The sequence below is a fragment of the Macrobrachium rosenbergii genome, chromosome 18, assembly GCF_040412425.1.
Source record: "Macrobrachium rosenbergii isolate ZJJX-2024 chromosome 18, ASM4041242v1, whole genome shotgun sequence".
Taxonomy (NCBI): Eukaryota; Metazoa; Arthropoda; class Malacostraca; order Decapoda; family Palaemonidae; genus Macrobrachium; species Macrobrachium rosenbergii.
In genome coordinates, this window is record NC_089758.1 from 20136734 (window position 1) to 20149233 (window position 12500).

General features: G+C 34.3%; 1 long non-coding RNA gene across 1 annotated transcript in view; it reads left to right on the forward strand.

Moving 5' to 3' along the window:
* Positions 1–8954, forward strand: part of LOC136848178 (uncharacterized) — a 256581-nt gene extending 247627 nt beyond the window's left edge. Inside the window, exons 3-4 of the long non-coding RNA XR_010855963.1 lie at positions 5783–6008; positions 8856–8954. This is a non-coding gene — a long non-coding RNA (uncharacterized lncRNA). The remainder of the gene's footprint in view (positions 1–5782; positions 6009–8855) is intronic.
* The last annotated feature ends 3546 nt before the right edge of the window (positions 8955–12500 follow it).

A 12500-nucleotide genomic window follows, 5' to 3' on the forward strand; every position in this document is an offset into this window, starting at 1 on the left:
ATATTGAGGGTGCGATTCAAAGTCTCACGAACGACGCGAAGCATGAGTTAGAAAAGACGGACAAGAGGCTGCCGTGCCTTGATGGGCTATTTTGTGAAATAAAAGGAGTGACGCAAGAAATCATATTTAAGTTAAAAGTTGTGGAATACGCAAATATGTCGTGAATGGAACATGGACTGGCTGATCTGTGGAGAAGATAAATAACTGATAAGGGATGTTAAACAGAAGCTACTGAGGCTAGCGAAAGAGAATGGAAGTGTTTGCAAGAGGAGAAAGTGAAGAGTTAACATGAGCAAGAGTTAGGTTATGAAGGTATATGTCAACGAGGAAAATCGATAACTGAATTGTAATATGAATGGCGGAAGAGTTGAAACATTTGATTCTTACAGCTATTTTGAATTAGATTATATCAAATTATGGGTACCATCAGAGAAGAAGTAAGCCTCGTAACAGGTGAAGCAAGGAAGGTAGTATTTATTGTCACGTGAAGAAACTGTTTAAGATGTCAATTATACTGGCAGTGACTTCCTAGCAATATACAACAGATTTCTTCTGTTTCGTAGTCAGTAATGGTGGGTGCTTGCAACTCAGAACACCTTACATGCGAGTTCGAACCTGTTCGACGTGTAGAGCACACATATAAGCACAGACACACTAGCATTATATATATATATATATATATATATGTATATATATATATATATATATATATATATATATATATATATATATATATATGAAATTTTTTATCACACCGTGATTTATATACAATCATGAAGCTACAAATGTCGCTTAATATCAAATTCACGCTACCTCGGGAATATCTCCGATGGGGAATTATCACCGAAGGGGAATTTATATAAGATGGCGCAGTGGTAACGTCAACTGGAGTCGCTGAATAGGTCCGTGTCGAGGGTTCGTGTCCCGGCGGTACCAATTCATTTATCACTTATATAAATTCCCCTTCGGTGATAATTCCCCATCGGGGATATTCCTGAGGTAGCGTGAATTTGATATTAAGCAACATTTGTAGCTTCATGAATATATATATATATATATATATATATATATATATATATATATATATATATATATATATATATATATATATATATATATATATATATATATATATATATATATATATATATAATGTGCGCGATGTATATATATGCATAAACGAATAAATTCATCCAAGCCTCTGTGAACATGATCACAATGTGCACGAAAACGCTCACATAGGTAGACACAGACGGCCGCCGAGACGATACAATCATTCCGAACAGCACCGCAAGGCATTTACCTCCGTCGGCCATTATCCAAACACTCATAACCAGCAAGCACAAGCAAGCGCTATTAAGAGCAATACCTAGAACGGCCGTGCGCTTGCTCTTGCTCTCGCTCTCTCGTCCGCCATAAGGCTAACGAGCAAGATAGCTCATCAGCCAAACGTAATTCTTTTTTTTTTATTTTTATTTTTTGTGGTCTTACCGACGCAGTAGGAGCTCTTACAAATGAATGGTGTAATTGCAAGCTAAATGGCTTTCAGAATGATTGGGGAGGGGGAGGGGAGGGGAGGGGGGGGGAAGTGTTCATTTACCGGCCAGTCTGCTAATGTATTAATGCAGCTCGCGGTAAACCAATGTATAGTTCGTTCCATTGTGAATTAATGTTTCATATCTCTGGCATATTCAGCGCACTTCATTATCCCCGGCTTCATCAGTACATTTCATTTGGCGGCAGCGATGAAATGTGTGTGTTTGTGTTTTCCCGAGTTCGAGGGTTTGTTTGGCAGCGCGCACGCGCCCATGTCGAGGCCAAAACAGTCAGATCAAATTTCGAAATTATGAACATGTATGAAAGGCAAAACTTGATTATTAAATTTCGAAATATGAACCAATTATGAAACACTCGCCAACTATGAAATAAATTGAATTCTGTTTTTCATTTCAACGTGTATTTTGAGTGTTGCGTGGGAACATTTATCAAGCGCTAATTTTTATTATCTTGGCTCGAAAATATTTTTGTATTTCAGTGAAGGCCTCCGTTTAATGAAAGCGTCAAGAAAAGTACCCATATAATGAAGGAAGAGTTCTGTAGATATTTAGCTGGAATTTGCTTAGATGTACAGATATCTGCAATTAAGGCATTTGAAACACAATCGGTAGAAATTCACAAACCTTCAAATTCAAAAATAACTAACTTTAAGCAGTACATACCATTACAGAGTTCATAAGTTTAAACATTGAGATTTGTGTTATGATGTTTTCGTTGGTAGAGAGATATCACTGAAGAATGAACCCTTTAATTTCAGCCAAAAATAAACAGAGTTAATTTGTTTCAGAACCTCATTTCTGTCCATAATACTTCCACATAAGGTAGGTAGTGACGTCGATGCACCTCAAGCCGTGCACTGTTGGCATTACTGATGGTTCTTTGCGGCGTCCCTTCGGACCCTAGCTGCAACCACTTTTATTCCTTTTACTGTACCTCAGTTCATATTCTCTTTCTGCCATCTTACTTTCCACTCTTTCCTAACAATTGTTTCATGGTGCAAATGCGAGGTTTTCCTCGTGTTACACCTTTAAAATCTTTTCTACCCTCAATTTCACTTTAAGCGCTGAATGATCTCATAGGTCCCATGCAGCGATCAATTTTATTTTCCATTCCATTCTGTTCTATAATAGTTAATGGATATTCATATGCAACTACAATGTGAGAGTATACGTATACTTGACATACTCCTCCATTATTTTCCTCACTCACCTGCATAACCTTGTGTGTGCTTTACCACTGTGACTGCTTGCTCTTGTTTCCGGGGACAGTGTTTGCACAGCATTTCATTAAACTACATCTTTAAAAAATAATGACCCGTTTAACTCCTCAGGTCATTGCTTAGTTAAGAATCTAAACATTCATCTTTGCCAGCGCAGACACTCAAGTAGGGTTGAGGCATTCAGCTGTTTTATTGTTCCGCTTTTCAAATTAACATTCCCTTGTTTCGTCAGTTATTCGAGTGGTGATTCTATAAAAATGTCTTTTTAATTAGGAGTATTGAAAAGAAGACCAATTTCCAGTGTATGAATGAACAATGGTAGTATATATAAGGAATTACAAGGGAAGTTGTACATGTTTTTCATGTACAACTTTCCTTGTAATTTCATTTTTTTTTTTCAATAAAATTTCCAAGATGCTGAATAATGGGAAGACTTTCGTTACAAGCAACTTAAAGTACGTCGTTAGGTGAAGTTATGCAAGGAAAAGATCCCGTTATGAACGAGTGAATTCTCCCGTAATTGGGTTCGCTGAATTTGCTGTTCGACTGAAACTTTTGTACTATTGTATTCTACAAATAATGATGTACCTTTTGTCTACGTGTTTGCTTCTTTTATATTTGGTATATACTCGCGGAACAAAACGCCCCCTGCCTCTTGTACAAGGACCTTTGAAAAGGTAATGTTTTTTGATTATGTGATTACTTCTCTAGATACTATCTATTACGATTCGTAGCTCATAAATCAACTCAGTAGAGTAGTGACGTTTTTTCTAAATTATAAGAACCCCAGTCTTCAGATGAAAATCATTTATGAAAGTGAATTTATTTTCGTTCTAGCGTATTCATAAGAATGTATAATTAGAAATTTAACTTGCTGAGACATTTATAGGAGCTCACTGCACCTCTGTAAAACAGAAATGCGGTACTATGGCAAAAAATTTCCTTCTTAAAAATCACTTTATCACCGGTAAACTTCACCGCGAACGAACACTGGTACCCTTCTAATCAAGGCCAAGAGAAAGAGAAGGTCTGCTCACTTCCCCCGAAATCCCCAATGTAGGCGGAGCTTTGTCTACCTCCTTATTGCGTCAGCAGGTGAATTGCCGTAATGAGAAGGCACCTCTAAGATACGTCATCGCCTACGTAGTTACCCCAGGTGGGAGGCGACTCCACCCAAATGGGCAGACCTTGTCTCTCTTGGCCTTGCTTCTAATGGTCTGTCTGTCTGTCTGTCTCCCCGCAGGAAAGTAGTGCCGTCATATACCTCACGCAGGCATTACTAAAAAGTGCTTCCAGTATCCTTTCGGCCCTTATTTACATCCAGTTTTTAGCCCTTTACTTTACCACCATTCCCCGCTTTCTTTTTAGTTTTCTGAAGAGAAAATTGATGTGCCGGCTTTGTCTGTCCGATCCGCACTTTTTCTGTCCGCCCTCAGATCTTAAAAACTACTGATGTTAGAGGGATGGAAATTGGTAGGTTGATCATCCAACCTCCAATCATTAAACATACCAAATTTCAGCCCTACAGCCTCAGTAGTTTTTATTTTACTTAAGGCTAAAGTTAGCCATAATCATGCGTCTGGCAACGATATAGGCCACGCCACCACCGGGCCGCAGATATAGTTCCATGGGCATCGGCTCATGCAGCATTATACCGAGACCATCGAAGGATAGAACTATTTTCGGTGGCCTTGATTATACGATGTACAGCAAACTATTTCGGCGCATTTTTACCTTTTTTTTTATTTTGCTATCCAACACCCCTTACTGTTACTTCTTAGCGCAACTATGGAGTTTCCTCTCAGTTCCACCTTTAAATCCTTGTTCTTCATCTTCTTTATTTTCTGGATTTCTTTTATCTTGCTGTCCAACTAATCCAGCTCCCTCTCTTCAGTATAAAGCAATAAATGTCCGAAAGTGCCCAATGCTTCGGTTGACAGACTAAATATCATATATCAACATCTGCTTATCTATATTGGTCATTGTTTGTTATAATATAATGTTCCCCTTCCCTTATTTCTTTATAATTAATTTATATATTTATTTGTTTGTCTATTTAACGATTTATTTATTTAGCTATCTATTCATACATTTATTTTTTTTACTGATTTTTTATTTATTTCCATTTATTTCTTTATAATTTGTTCATTTATTTATTTGTCTATTCATCGATTTGTTTACTTCACTACCTATTCGTTTATCTATTTATTTACTGATTTTTTATATATTTCCACTTAGTCTTTATAATTTATTTATTTTTCTATTTATTTATTTGTCTACTTATCGACTTATTTATTTAACTATCTATTCATTTATTTATTTATTTACTGTTTTTTTATTTCACATATTTCTTTATAATTTATTTATTTATTTATTTGTCTGTTTATCGATTTATTTATTTAAATATCTATTCATTTATTTATTTACTAATTTTTTTATTTATTTCCACTTATTTCTTTATAATTTATTCATTTATCTGTCTGTTTATCGATTTATTAATTTAACTACCTATTCATATATTTATTTACGATTTGCTTTCTATTTCCACTTATTTCTTCATAATTTATTTATTTATTTGTCTATTTATCGATTTATTTATTTAACTATCTATCTATCTATCCATTTATGTATTTACCGATTTCTTATTTATTTCCACTTATTCTTTATAATTTACTTATTTGTTTATTTATATGTCTATTAATCGATTTATTTACTTTACTATCTATTATTTATTCATTTACTGATTTATTTATTTATTTATTTCCACTTATTTCTTTATAATTTATTTACTTATATTTGCCCATCGATTTACTTATTTAATTATCTATTTATTGATTTTTTATTTAACTATCTATTTATTGATTTGTTATCTATTAATGTCTATTTATCGATTTACTTGACATCTATTCATATATTTAATTATTTACTGAATTTTTTTTATTTATTTATTCATTCATTTCTTTACTTGCACAGAAAAAAGTCCTTTCCTTTTCCTCCTCCACCCAGGGCCTTCTTCCGAAAAGCGCGAGGTAGGTAAGTCTCTTCTCTCACGAATTCACCCGTATGGAAAGGGGGAACTGAAAATATTTCGCCGACGAATGAATACCCGTCTGTTCGCAACTTTTCCGGACGAAAGTTTCCCAAATCACCGAGACACATCGGAGCAACAATCGAACTTCGCGAAACTTCGTCAAGGATGGGGAAACTTCAGTACTTGCGCCTTCATAAATTAGTGAGTTATGACTTCTTCTTGCTCTCTTTTTTTTTTCTTTGCTTGCTTCTTTTGAGGAATGTGTCAACTACTGCTTCTCAGCTCTTTTCTCTCTCTCTCTTTCTCTCCCCCTCTCTCTACCTCTGTATATATATATATATATATATATATATATATATATATATATATATATATATATATATATGTGTGTGTTATATCTCTGAAATGCATGGTAGCTTCTTCAACTATCCCAGTAAAGTAAAGAAGGCTAATCATTGGTAAAACTCATATAAACACGCACATAAATACGGCAAAGTAAATCGGTGGCGTGCTGCATTACATTTACAAACAATAGGTCCAGGTTTTTTAAAGTTACAAATAACCTTATAACAGAAAATTATATTACTAGAAAAAACTGTATCCACGATAAGTCTGATTTTATTTCATATCAGTCTTGTTTTTAACCCGGACAGTGTCGAGCCCCAGGCTCCAGATTCGAAAAACCATTTATAAAGTATTATGCAAGAATATCCCTTGGATCCATTCAACAATAAATGACCGAGTTCGTCCAAATATATTCTGCATTAAATACTGAAAGCCTTCTGAAAAGAAAACTATCGTGCCGGCTTTGTCTGTCCGTTCGCACTTTTTCTGTCCGTACTTTTTCTTTCAGCCCTCAGATCTTAAAAACTACTAGGGCTAGAGGGCTGCAAATTGGTATGTTGATCATTCACCCTCCAAGCATCAAACATACCAAACTGCAGCCCTCTAGCCTCAGCAGTTTTTATTTTATGTAAGGTTAAAGTTAGCCATAATCGTGCACCTGGCAACGATATAGGCCAGGCCACCACCGGGCCGTGGTTAAAGATTCATGGGTCGCGGCTCATACAGCATTATACCGAGACAACCGAAAGATAGATCTATTTTCGGTGGCCTTTATTATGCGATGTACAGAAAACTCGATTTCGCCGAAGAAACTTCGGCACATTTTTTACTTGTTACCTGTATAATTCAATGTGCTGAACTGGCAAATCAATGGTGGAATAATAGTAAAGGATTCCTAACCTTTCCTCTCGTGAATGTGATAACTCTTTGGAAGGGACAGACAGACAGACAGACGCCTAAAAGATTGCTGTAAATCATGAGAACAATGAGGAAGATACCTGTTGATCAGTGATTCTCAAACTGGGTGCCGTGGAACCCTGGGGTGCCACAGACAGTGTGCCTAGGGGTGCCGCAAGGTTGTCATGATTTTTTTCTTGGCTAAATCATCTCAAAGAACATCTGTGAAAAAAAAATAAAGTTTTTTTTTTGCAGAAGTCTTCATATAATTATTATCAGAGTATCTACCCTAATATACTGACACACACACACATATATATATATATATATATGCTTAAAGGTGATTATAACTTTTTTTTAGGTTAGTCTGCATTCATAATGCTTAAGTGTATCTAATTCTTCTAATATGCACTTTGTTTGTACAGTATATTTCTGCATGTACGGTGTGCTGATTTTGATTTGAGTGTGGATAATAATTTTATTCATTAAATAAGAGGTTAATTCACGCGATATGGTGGGATGGTGAAGAAGGATGCCACGGTAATGATTACATTAGTTAGGGTGCCATCACTGAAAAGAGATTGAGAACCAGTGCAGTGTAAATGATCAATGGAATTCAATTCAATGTCGCTGACAAATGAGGATACAGAATCATTACCGTGGAAATGAGGAATGTAGACATATTTTCCAAAGACTTTTCTTATTGTACTTTGACAACTAAAAGCTCTCCTGCCTCCTAGTGCTGTTCACAGACAAGTGAAGCGTTCAAACAAGCGAAGACGGTGAGGCGAAATAATCTATTCAAAAACCGTACTGGAAAACTCACATGGAGCGATAAGAATCTCTTACGAATGAGTACATCCCTCTGTAAACATCTGTGTTTTTTTCTGTAGAGACAAAAACACTAGATTTACCTGTTCAACCTGACTTCAAAAACATGTTTGCCTTTTCCGGCTGAACAGTGTCTTTCGAACCACAAAAATATTCCCGTCCAACAGATGGATAAATAATTCAAAACTTCTCCGACCGTTTCTGAGCATTGCTTTGAAATCATTTAACTCCGTTTCTCAGGTTCTCATCGGCCAATGTTTTTATTGCATATGAATGACTTCATGTAGAGAATTTTTTTTTCTGTTTACGTGATAACGGGGTGGACTTTTTTTTATGATTTTGAATGGAAAAAAAACAGAAAGGGAAAATAAATTACTTCCCAATGCTATAACAAATTGATAATTATGTAACTAGTGATGATAGCACACTGCCAATGTACCTTTCACTGTAGAAAAGCTGCAAAAAAAAAAAAAAAAAAAAAAAATATATATATATATATATATATATATATATATATATATATATATATATATATATATATATATATATATATTCAAAACACTGTATGTATTTCCGGGTATGTCTGAAAATAATAGTTTTTATGGAGCCATAAGCATATTAGTTAGGCTACTACAGACATGCCCATAACTCTTGGGTAAACTTTAGTAAGCGGTAATTCCTATTTTCTGATTATATATATATATATATATATATATATATATATATATATATATATATATATATATATATATATATATATATATATATATACACATACACATGAACATTACCATAGACCTTTCACTTCAGAGAGTTGGCTCATAAACGTGTCAACGTTCAGGTTCTCTTCGTGATTTTTGAGGAGTTGGAACTGTCAAATTCTAAGCTTTCATGTTGACTTTAATATGAATCTGTCATAAAAGTATTTTCTGTTGTGTCACAGCAAATAATGGACTGTTTTCCTTTCTTTTACAGCTCGTCTTGATAACTTGCCCCATTCGTCTTTGCAATATCTGCAATTTTATTAATCAAGGCCTTACCAGTCTCTTCAACTGGCCTGTGGAAACAGTCAGGTAAGATACAGTTATTGCTTTTTTCTAAATATGCTTCTCGTCTTGGCAAAACGTGACAAGTAATCTAATTAAGAAATGAAAGTTACTCTATTTTTATTCACAATTATCAACAGAATTTTTACTGCCCTTAAGAATAATCTCGTTTCCTACCGCGTCGCAATTTTTTAAATTTTTTTGTACTGTGTTGCAGAGACATAGTTATTGAATCACGTGTTTCCTTAGCAATCCTATAATATCTGGAATATCTACTTTCAGCTATCTTTGTGTTTATAGCTTTTACTCTCCATTTTTCCTGCATTGCATTCACCACCCACAAAGCTCCTGCTAATGTTCATTTTCACCTTTCTTGACTTAGGACAATTCTCAAAGGGTTCCACTGGTCCTTACAATTTCTTATTATGATCACTTTTCATTTTTTTTTTTCTTTAGTTTTCTGTAAAAGAAAACTATTGTGCCGGCTTTGTCTGCCCGTCCGCAATTTTTCCGTCCGCCCTCAGATCTTAAAAACCAATGAGGCTAGAGGGCTGCAAATTGATTGCAGCCGAACTGCAGCCCTCTAGCCTCAGTAGTTTTGATCATAATTAAGGTTAAAGTTAGCCATAATCGTGCTTCTGGGAACGCTATATGATAGGCCACCACCGAGCCGTGGTTAAAGTTTCATGGGCCGCGGCTCATACAGCATTACACCGAGACCACCGAAAGATAGATCTATTTTCGGTGGCCTTGGTTATACGCTGTACAGAAAACTCTATTGCGCTGAAGAAACTTCGGCGCATGTTTTACTTGTTTTATCTCATTTCGACATAAGATGCACAGCACAAGTAGTTTGTTCATCGTCTCACACATACACATTTTCAAAAACCTACTATTAATCTCCATATTTTGACGTGGGCTTGAATTGCATCGTAATTATCTAATTGCTCCTTTTCATCTTTTATCTTCATCCTAAATTCTCACTTGGTAGATTGTATGCCTGTCCAGTATAAGAGTATTCATCTTCTATAATTATTTTTTTCTTAAGTTATAAAAATGGTAACGTGAGTTCGATATTAATCAGTTATAAGCGTCTTCATATTAGAATATATATATATATATATATATATATATATATATATATATATATATATGAAGTTTTTATCACATCACATCACCGTGATTCATATACAAACATTAAACTACAAACGTCCTTTAATATCCAATTGGATATTAAAGGACGTTTGTAGCTTAATGCTTATATATATATATATATATATATATATATATATATATATATATATATATATATATATATATATATATATATATATTTATATATTTATATATTTATATATATATATATATATATATATATATATATATATATATATATATATATATATATATATATATATATATACACACACACAGGCACACACACGTATGTGTGTCTTCAAGCCCATACATCTAAATAAACTACATTCTTTCCCTGAATTTAGAGTTTGTTCAGAGTAATAGATTCTTAGGCACTTAAAACTCCTCGGTACCCCTTACATTAATGCAAAGAGAGAAATATATATAAAAAAAAGTGGGATCATTACGATGCCATTTAATAACTGTCCTTCCGTATTTTATGTATTTTATCCCCCGAAGAAGAAAACTTCTTAAGTATTCGAAAAGTTACCAAGTTATGGTTCAAGTTTCTCGACGCTAATTTCAACTTTCTAACTCCTCTATTAATCACAGGGTTTAACAGTCTCTCTCTCTCTCTCTCTCTCTCTCTCTCTCTCTCTCTCTCTCTCTCTCTCTCTCTCTCTCTCAACAGTTCTATGACGTATTTTCAACCTAATTCAGGAAAAATAACTTTCTCGCTATGAAATAGCAGATGTTCATATTGGATATATGAAAAGCTATTAAGTAGCAATGAAATCGCCCTTCAAGTACCAAAAAAAAACAGAAATAATGAAAGCGAATATAATTAAAATGTACATATAACCACACACACATACAAAAGCACAGACGCACAAAAATATATATATATATATATATATATATATATATATATATATATATATATATATATATATATATATATATATATATATATATATATATATATATATACATATATATTTATATACATATACATGTGTGTGTGGTTGTATATGGTTGTACGTTTACACCAAGTCTCGCTTTCCATTTATAAAAGCAAAATCCGAACTTTTCGAAATATTGTCAGAATGGAACACACTATTTTCAACCAACTTTACTGAACACAATTTTGTTATAGCGTTATAGAAATATTTAAGTAATTTTTCGGGTCCTTCAAATATTTGATAAACATCGTAAAATGGCAATCCATCGAATACATTACGAATATCTACCAGAGATATTCAGTATTCATACCGTTCAATAATAACTTGATTGGAATTTGTAGAATCCATGAGAAATGAAACCAAGTAAAAGGGGGGTAATAAAACTAGATTTATTTGTCCTTGTGAAGAAAATGAATTTACGGTTGACCATAAAATGCACGGCTGAAAAATCATTGCTTTGGTCATGTTTTCCAGCCGTTATGGGAACTGTTTGCATTTCACGTATTTCCTGTAGAAAAAATGGTTTTTGTACAGCTTAGCTCAGTAGGTTTTCGCGAAACATGTAAATGCGTAAATGTATTTTCCGTTCGTTTTACGTATTTACATTTTTATTTTGAGCCTTGTAAGTGAATCACAATCTTTCTCCTTCTCAAAGAGCGTAACGATCCAGGGCATGGAATATGTAGAATAAGGGAAGAAGAAGAAGAAGGATGTAGAAGCTGATACAATTTCTTACATCAAAAACAAATTGTGTAGTGTGTAGAACTCTGAATTTTTATTACAACTTAATGTTCGGCGCTAACCTATATTCCTGTCCCACCACACTTTAATCAAAATTGCGACTGTCATTGTTCGGAAGAAATAAACCAACGTCCAGACCAATTTTGTCTAGATGGTCAAGATAAAAGCGCTGACAATTTTAACAGAGTCAGTTTTTCAATAATAGATTGGCGGACGGTTTCTCGTGATCATAGCAGCTATTTATGATACATTTTTCAAGTGACGTGAAAACGAAATTTTTCAATCTAGACTACTACCATATACTGCCACATTTTCAGAAACATTAAGTACACTGGTACTTGCGCAACTGAAATCATGGATTGGGATAACGGTGCGAGATCAGTTAATCATTGAATTATTGCTGTTGCGAAAGTTTAATTACATACCCACACCTCTTCCGAATCTGTTACGGATATAGACGAATATGAAGACTGGCAACAGTCTCCTTTAGCACTTTTGCGGCGTGAATAATTGCAAAAAATGTAGGATCGTCTGGATACTACACAATGTTTTTCCCAGACCTATAGCGCATGAAGAAAAGAGCAACATAGGTCCTAGATCCTTACCCTGAGGGACACCAATGATGATGGGTCTCATATACTGCCACATTTTCAGAAACATTAAGTACATTGGTACTTGAGCAACCGAAATCATGGATTGGGATAACGGTGCGAGATCAGTTAATCAATGAATTA